We start from the raw sequence: 9,430 nt of genomic DNA on the forward strand, positions 1-9,430 counted from the left end.
GGAGCAAACAAGAGATCCTCCTCCTCAAAGAATCATGAGAGAGGAGCAACAAAGACAAGGAAGAGACATTAAGGAGCTCAAACACTCCATAGGATCCTCAAGAGGAAGGAAGAGCCGCCATCACTAAGGTGGACCCGTTCCTTGATTTCCTTGTTCTTTATTCTTCTGTTTTTCGAATTTTAGTGCTTATGTTTATCCATGTTTGTGTCTTATGATCATTAGTGTCTTAGTGTTTATGCCTTAAAGTTATGAATGTCCTATGAATCCATCACCTTTCTTAAATAAAAACGCACTTAATTGAAAAAGAAAAAGAATTGCATGAATTTTGAATTTTATAACAGTTTAATTATTTTGATGTGGTGGCAACACTTTTGTTCTCTGAATGTATGCTTGAACAGTGCATATGTCTTTTGAATTTGTGGTTCATGAATGTTGGCTCTTGAAAGAATGATGAAAAAGGAGACATGTTACTGAGGATCTGAAAAATCATAAAAATGATTCTTGGAGCAAGAAAAAGCAGTGAATACAAAAAAAAAAAGAGAAGGAAGCAAGAAAAAAAAAAGAGAAGAAAAAGAAAAAGAAAGAAATAAAGTTGTGATTCAAGGCAAAAAGAGTGTGCTTAAGAACCCTGGACACCTCTAATTGGGGACTCTAGCAAAGCTGAGTCACAATCTAAAAAGGTTCACCCAATTATGTGTCTGTGGCATGTATGTATCCGGTGGTAATACTGGAAGACAGAGTGCTTTGGGCCACGGCCAAGACTCAATAAGTAGCTGTGTTCAAGAATCATCATACTTAACTAGGAGAATCAATAACACTATCTGGATTCTGAGTTCCTAAAGAGGCCAATCATTCTGAGTTCCAAAGGATAAAGTGAGATGCCAAAACTATTCAGAGGCAAAAAGCTAAAAGCCCCGCTCATCTAATTAATACTGATCTTCATAGATGTTTTTGGAGTTCATTGCATATTCTCTTCTTTTTATCTTATTTGATCTTTAGTTTCTTGGGGACAAGCAACAATTTAAGTTTGGTGTTGTGATGAGCGGATAATTTATACGCTTTTTGGCATTGTTTTTAGTATGTTTTTAGTATGATCTAGTTAGTTTTTAGTATATTTTTATTAGTTTTTAGTTAAAATTCACTTTTCTGGACTTTACTATGAGTTTGTGTGTTTTTCTGTGATTTCAGGTATTTTCTGGCTGAAATTGAGGGATCTGAGCAAAAATCTGATCCAGAGACTCAAAAGGACTGCAGATGCTGTTGGATTCTGACCTCCCTGCACTCGAAGTGGATTTTCTGGAGCTACAGAAGCCCAATTGGCGCTCTCTCAACGGCGTTGGAAAGTAGACATCCTGGGCTTTCCAGCAATATATGATAGTCCATACTTTGCCCAAGATTTGATGGCCCAAACCGGCGTTCAAAGTCACCTCAAGAAATTCCAGCGTTAAACGCCGGAACTGGCACCTAAATGGGAGTTAAACGCCCAAACTGGCATAAAAGCTGGCGTTTAACTCCAAGATAAGTCTCTACACGAAAATTCTTCATTGCTCAGCCCAAGCACACACCAAGTGGGCCCGGAAGTGGATTTTTTATGTCATTTACTCATCTTTGTACACCTTAGGCTACTAGTTTTCTATAAGTAGGACCTTTTGCTATTGTATTTGACATCTTGGTAGCTATCTTCTAATTTTATGCTATCTTAGATCATATGGGAGGCTGGCCATTCGGCCATGCCTAGACCCTGTTCTTATGTATTTTCAACGGTGGAGTTTCTACACACCATAGATTAAGGTGTGGAGCTCTGCTGTACCTCGAGTATTAATGCAATTACTATTGTTCTTCTATTCAATTCCGCTTGTTCTTTGTCCAAGATATCACTTGTTCTTCAACTTGATGAATGTGATGATCCGTGACACTCATCATTATTCTCACCTATGAACAAGGTGACTGACAACCATTCTTGTTCTACAAGCATATGAGGCTTAGTGAATATCTCTTGGACTTCTGATTGCATGATGCATGGTTGATCGCCTGACAACCGAGTGCTCGCCTGACAAACGAGCCAGCCATTCCGTGAGATCAGAGTCTTCGTGGTATAGGCAAGAACTGATGGCGGCATTCAAGAGAATCCGGAAGGTCTAACCTTGTCTGTGGTATTCTGAGTAGGATTCAATGATTGAATGACTGTGACGTGCTTCAAACTCCTGAGGGCGGGGCGTTAGTGACAGACGCAAAAGAATCACTGGATTCTATTCCGGCCTGATTGAGAACCGACAGATGGATAGCCTATGCTGTGACAGAGCATCAGGAACGTATTTCCAATGAGAGGATGGGAGGTAGCCATTGACAACGGTGAAACCCTACACGAGCTTGCCATGGAAAGGAGTAAGAAGGATTGGATGAAGATAGTAGAAAAGCAGAGAGACGGAAGGGAAGGCATCTTCATACGCTTGTCTGAAGCTCTTACACCAATGATATACATAAGTATCTCTATCTTTATCTTTTATGTTACTTTCGTTCATCACTATACCCATTTGAGTCTGCCTGACTGAGATTTACAAGATGACCATAGCTTGCTTCATACCACCAATCTCCGTGGGATCGACCCTTACTCGCGTAAGGTTTATTACTTGGACGACCCAGTGCACTTGCTGGTTAGTTGTGCGAAGTTGTGTTTATGCCATGGTATTGAGCACCAAGTCTTTGGAGCCATTACTAGGGATTGTTTATGTTTTGAAAAGTATTGATCACAATTTCGTGCACCAGTATCCCAGGGATTAATTGCTGAGGCGGTTGCACAGGCTCATGTGCATACTCTCTAGTTTGCTCCATCCTCTTTTTAGTGATGGGCTTGTCTTCTTTAATGAAGATGTCTCCCTCTATGACAATTCCAGCTGAATTGCATAGGTGATAAATGAGGTGAGGAAAGCTAACCTTGCTTTGGTGGAAGGCTTTTCAGCTATCTTGTACAATTCTTGAGGTATCACCTTATGTACTCCCACTTCACTCCCAATCATGATGCAATGGATCATGATGGCTCTACCAATGGTCACTTCTGATTGATTGCTAGTAGGAATGATAGAGCGTTGGATGAATTCCAATCATCCTCTAGCTAAGGGCTTGAGGTTAAGCCTTCTTAATTGAATGGGCTTGCCTTGGGAATTCCTTTTCCACTATGCTCCTTCCACACAGATGTCTGAAAGCACTTGATCCAGTCTTTGATCAAAGTTGACTTTTTTAGTGTAAGGATGTAGGTCTCCTTGCATCAAATACAAGTTGAATGCCAACCTCACATTTTCCAGACTAAAGTCCAAGATTCTCCCCTGGACCATGGTGCTCTAATTCTTTGGATTTGGGTTCACACTAAAATCATGATTTTTCGTGACCCATGCATTAACATAGAACTCTTGCACCATTAAGATCCCAACCTCTTGGATGGGATTGGTTAGGACTTTCCAACCTCTTCTCCGGATCTCTCTTCGGATTTTCGGATACTCGTTCTTCTTAAGCCTAAAAGGGACCTCAGGAATCACCTTCATCTCTGCCACTACTTCATAGAAGTGGTCTTAGTGGGCTTTGGTGATAAATCTCTCCATCTCCCAAGTTTCGAAGGTGGTAGCTACATCCTTTCCTTTCCTCTTTCTAGAGGGTTCTCCAATCTTGGGTTCCATAAGTAGTAATGAAAAGCAAAAAGTAACACTTTTTTCACACCAAACTTAAAATCTTTGCTCGTCCTCGAGCAAAAAATAAATAAAAGAGAATAATGGAGTAGAATAAGAAGAAAATAGAAGAAGAAGGAGGGAGAAAGCAATCCATCCAAGGGGGCTTTGATGTGTATGAAAGGTGTGTGTATGAAGGGTTAGAATGAGGGGTATTTATAGGAGTGAGCTAGGTTAGGTTTCGGCCATGGGTGGGATAAATAGGAGGGAAATGTGATTTTGAAGTGAGTGAGGGTTGGTTAGAGTTATAATGGATTTGGGGAAGTGATATGGATGTGATTGGGCTAGGGCTTATAGGAAAGAGTGTATGGGGAAGAGTGAAAGTAAGAGGGAAGAAGTGGGGTAGGTAAAGATGCTGTGGGACCCACTGGTCGTAAGAGGCTAGGACATTCAGAATCCCTGCCCTCTGCATGGCCATTTGAACGCCTAGGATCTGCCTCTGGCTAGCATTCAACACTAGCTCTGCTGCCAATTGGGACATTGAACGCCTTGGCTTTGCCCCTGGCTGGCATTCAACACCAGCAAGGCTCCCATTTTTGGGCGTTGAACGCCCACGGTCTGCCCCTGGCTGGCGTTTAATGCCAGCAAGACACTCTATCCAGAGTGTTCTGTTTTCATTGTTGAACCTTTCTGTCTTTGTTCTAACTGCTTCACATGATCATGAACCTAAAGAAATAATTAAAGAAAAACAAACTTAAGAAATTAGAGGAAATATAAATAACTAAATAAGGTTGGGTTGCTGGTGCGGGATTTATAACCCACAAACTAACCGAAAAGTGCACCGGGTCGTACCAAGTAATACCTCAGGTGAGTGAGGGTCGATTCCATGAGGATTGATGGACTAAGCAACAATGGTTGATTAATTTACTTAGTCAGACAAGCAGAAAATAGTGTTTGAGTGTTCAAAAGCATTAAACAGTAATTTAGAGAATTAGAAAGCAAGCAATAAATTGAAGTGAAAACAATATGAAGAAGGAAATTAAGGCTTCAGAGTTATCTATTTTCTGGATTAACTTTTCTTACTAACTATTTTAATCATGAAAGATTTAATTCATGGCAAACTATATGTGACTAGACCCTAATTCCTTAGACCTTTTGAGTCTCCTCTAACTTTCATCAACCGCCAATTCATTGGTCAATTAATTCCAATTAGGTGGTGAAGTTAAATTCTAGTTATTATGCCACAAAAGACCTAATTATCCAAATATAAGAGGATTATATGTCACATACCCCGTTAAATCCAGATAATTAGAATTTAGGAAAAATTGTTTTCAAACTGTTGTTCAAGTAAAGAGCTTTTTCAAGTTATACAAGAACTCAATTAGAAAGAGGGTCATACTTCCGTTCCACCCAAATCCATAAGATAAAGAACAAAAATAATTCTTGAAATATAAAGCAAAACATGAATTAAAATAGAAAAATAATAGTATTAATCCATACAATAGACAGAGCTCCTAACCTTAACAATGGAGGTTTAGTTGCTTATGGTTCAGAGAGAAAAATAAAGATTCAGGTAAACTGTAAAATGCAGAATGTCAATTGGAATAGAATGGAATCCCCCATAGAAGAAAAGTTTCTCCTTTTTATATCTAATCCTAATTGATTTAAAAATCTATTTTCTAAAATTAAAATAATATATTTTCCTATTTTAAAATCAATTTGAATTTAAATCAGAATTAATTATAGCAATCAACAAGTCATCAATTGATGGATGGGGACCACTTGCTTCACTCGATCCATGCTAACTTGGCAAAGAGCTGCGCCTTACTTGTATGCCAAAACGGAACCTAGAAATCGCCCCCAGCATTTTCTGTGTTTTTTTGCACGTGGCGCATGTCATGCGTACGCGTCGATGGTCTTCTTCGGGTGTCACGCGTACACGTCAGGTAAGCGCACGCGTCACTGTGCAAATCTCCAAATCACGCGCACGTGTCAGGTACGCGCACGCGTCGCTCCTCGCTGGTCATCTCCTTTAATTCTTGTGCTCTGAATCCAGCTAAATGCTACCTAAAATAAACAGAATTGCACAAGACTCAAATTAGCATCCATAGTGGCTAAAAGATAATTAATTCTTGATTAAACTCAACAATTTAAATGCAAATTCACTAAGAAAAGGTAGGAAAGATGCTCACGCATCACAACACCAAACTTGAATTGTTGCTTGTCCTCAAGCAACCAAAATAAGTGCATGATTAAATTATGAATTTGCATGAGAAGTGAGAGTTTAATCATGCTCAAGAATATACATAAAATGGGGTTTATTCATTGTAATTTTGAACAGTTTTGGCATCTCACTCTCCTTCGAATCAGAGGAATGTCAGTGTCATTCGGAATTAGAATCCGGATCATATTATGTATTCTCTGATCTTTATACTCCAGTTTAATCCTTGAACACAGCAAAATTTACTTTAATTTATTTTCTTTGGTGCTTTGCACCTTGAGCCTAGCTGTGACTTTAAATGTTTTGTCTCAAGGGTTACTTGACACAGAAACACTACAAGCACTTAACTGGGGAACTCTCTTTAAGTTCTGATTTTTCTTCCAGTTACCCCAGACAGTGGTGCTCAAAGCTTTTGGCATACTCTTTTAAATGCATTTGATCTCGACTCTTAGTGTTCTGTCTGAAGGATTACTTGACACAATCACACCACAAGCATATGACTAGGGAAACAACTCTTTGAGCTTTTAATCATGTCTGACCTCCTAGTCATTGATGCTCAGAGTCTTGGACCTTGCTTTTATAGTTTTTTTTTTCTTTTGCTATTTCTTTTGCTTCAAGGATTAAATATTTGTTTATTTCAGAGAAGTCATAATAATTCTATAAATTCCTATTCCTTATACATCAATATCCTTTGATTCAAATTCAAATATGCACTGTGCATGTCATGCATTCAAATCACAAATAATACCACCACATTTAAGTAAATAAGACTATTCTTAAATATAAACTCAATTTCTCATGCAATACCTCACTTCTTTTTCTTTTGAATTCAAGCTCAGTGGGTAATACATGAGATACCTTTCAACATTAAAGCAAATAAAATAAAATAAAAAATAGCAAAATAAATTGAAACTTAGGAATTGAAATAACAAAGGATCATGCAATAACTAAAACAAAACAGTAGAAAACTGGAACATAACATAGTAAGAGCACGAGGAAATAATATAGAATGAAAGGAACTCAACCACCTCAGTTATCCTAGTGGCCGTCTCATTCTTTAGGTTGTGCTCCTTTGTGAAAATGATTCGCCTCCCTTTGGTGCCATTAAAATAAACAGAAAATCTATAAGCGACGCGACAACACCAAACTTAAAGGTTTGCTTGTCCTCAAGTAAAGAAGAACTGAAAACAGAGAGGGACATAAAAAAACAATTAGTATGATAAAATAAGTATAAAAGGATAAAAGAATAAGAGAGAATTAGGATTTGAGAGGGAGAGAAAATAATTGAAATCTAGGCGGCGTGCTGGGTAAGTGATGTGGCGCGATCGACGCGTGCGCGTCAGGGACGCGAACGCATGGGTTGAGTTGCGTGGCTAGCACAGTACCAGCGCGAGACCAGCATAACTTTCGGCCATGCACCCATTTACGTCGATTTTTCAAGGCACGCGTGCGCATCAGGCACACGCACGCGTGGGTGGTCTGTGAACCAGAGGGACGTGTACATGTCTGGTACGCGTACGCATGGGTGAGCTGGTGCACGATGCATAATTCCTGCACAACTCCAGCGCAGCTTACGGCCTATTTTCTCTTCTCTCTTTTTTTTTGAAATATCTTTTGAAATGTTCGGTTCCTGTTCTAAAATAGCTGCATGATCAGAGCACACGTAAAATGAAGGAAAAACAGTAAAAACTCAATAAAAATCAAATAAATAAGAAAACCACTACTACAAAAAATAACTAAGGATACGAAATTATCGGGTTGCCTCCCGACAAGTGCTTCTTTAATGTCACTAGCTTGACACTTGATTGTTGAATTTTCTTCCTCTTCTTCCAGTTGGTTAAAAGAAATGACTCCAAAGGGGGATAGGTGAAGATTAGTGTCCCCAGATATAAAGTCCTCCTAACAAGCTTTCTTTTATTGTGATTAGCTTGATTTACCTTGCCTATTGGTGTAGAGGTTGGATTGTTTTTTTCTGACCTTCTATTTTTCATGGATATTGTCTTTTGTTTCTTGCTCACAATCCCCTTTTCAGTGTTTTCCTTGGTTGCCTTCACTTCTTTGATTTCAAAATTTTGGTGTTGTGTGATGGTTAGAGTGTACCCTTCATCAAGAACTTCTTGAATTGGTGGTTCAATAAACTCACTCTCTATGCCACTCTCTGCTGCATTGGAGTGTAGATTCCCATAATTGTTTTCATCCTTTACAACCTCCGTTGTTTGTGCATCTTCCTTCTTTGTTGTTGCATCCTCTTCCTTTGTTGGTACATCTTTCTCCTCTTCCATGTGTGAGGGTGGAAAGTTCTCTAATTCACTGGAGTATAAACTCGTTTGATTGATTTTCTTACTTTCTTCCATAGGATCTTGCATTGTATCTCTTGGGAAGGAATTTGCTTGTTCCTCTTCCTGGTTCTTGATAATCGACTGTACATATTTCGCTACATTTTTTACACTCGTCTTTATATCATGTATGAATTCTTTCATGAGAAGCTCAAGATCTGATGGTACTTGATATGAATAAGAAGATGGTGGCTCTTGATATGAATAAGAAGGAGATGATGATTCTTGATAAGAGTAAAAAGATGATGGTTCTTGGTATGGTTAGAGAGATGGTGGTTCTTGATATGAATATGGAGATGGTGGTTCTTGATAGTTGGAATATAGAACATTGAAGTTTCTTTGGTTTTGACTTTGCCAACCAAAATTTGGGTAGTTCCTCCATCCACAATAATAAGAATCACTCCATGGGTGTGAGTAGTAACCCATGTGATCTCTCTCCATTATTTTTCCTTAGAACAAAACACCAAACAGAATTAAATGCACCATGTGGTAAACAACAAAGTAAAGAAGAAAGAACAGAAATTTTTTTTTGAAAAGGAATAAAATAAAGAATAATAAAAATAAAAAATTCGAAAATAAATAAAAAGAAGTGAACTATAAATTCAAAAATTAAACAAAGAAAGATACTAGGATTTTTAAAAAAATATTTTTTTAAGAAAATTACTACGGGGACACCAAACTTAATTTCAAAAATTAAGAGAAAAAAATTTTAAATAAAATAAATGAAAATAATTTTTTAAGAACTAAGTTAAATTAAATTAAAGCAAAAATGACTAATCTAACAAATCAAACAACCAATAGTTGTCAATCACAATCAATCCCCGGCAACGGCGCCAAAAACTTGGTACCGAATTTATAACCCACAAACTAACCGACAAGTGCACCAGGTCGTACCAAGTAATACCTCAGGTGAGTAAGGGTCGATCCCACGAGGATTAATGGACTAAGCAACAATGGTTGATTAATTTACTTAGTCAAACAAGCAGAAAATAGTGTTTGAGTGTTCAAAAGCATTAAACAGTAATTTAGAGAATCAGAAAGTAAGCAATAAATTGAAGTTAAAACAATATGAAGAAGGTAGTTAAGGCTTCAGAGTTATCTATTTTCCGGATTGACTTTTCTTACTAACTATTTTAATCATGCAAGATTTAATTCATGGCAAACTATATGTGACTAGACCCTAATTCCTTAGACCTTTCTAGTCTCCTCTAACT

The sequence above is a fragment of the Arachis stenosperma genome, chromosome 9 (assembly GCF_014773155.1).
Source record: "Arachis stenosperma cultivar V10309 chromosome 9, arast.V10309.gnm1.PFL2, whole genome shotgun sequence".
Classification (NCBI taxonomy): domain Eukaryota; kingdom Viridiplantae; phylum Streptophyta; class Magnoliopsida; order Fabales; family Fabaceae; genus Arachis; species Arachis stenosperma.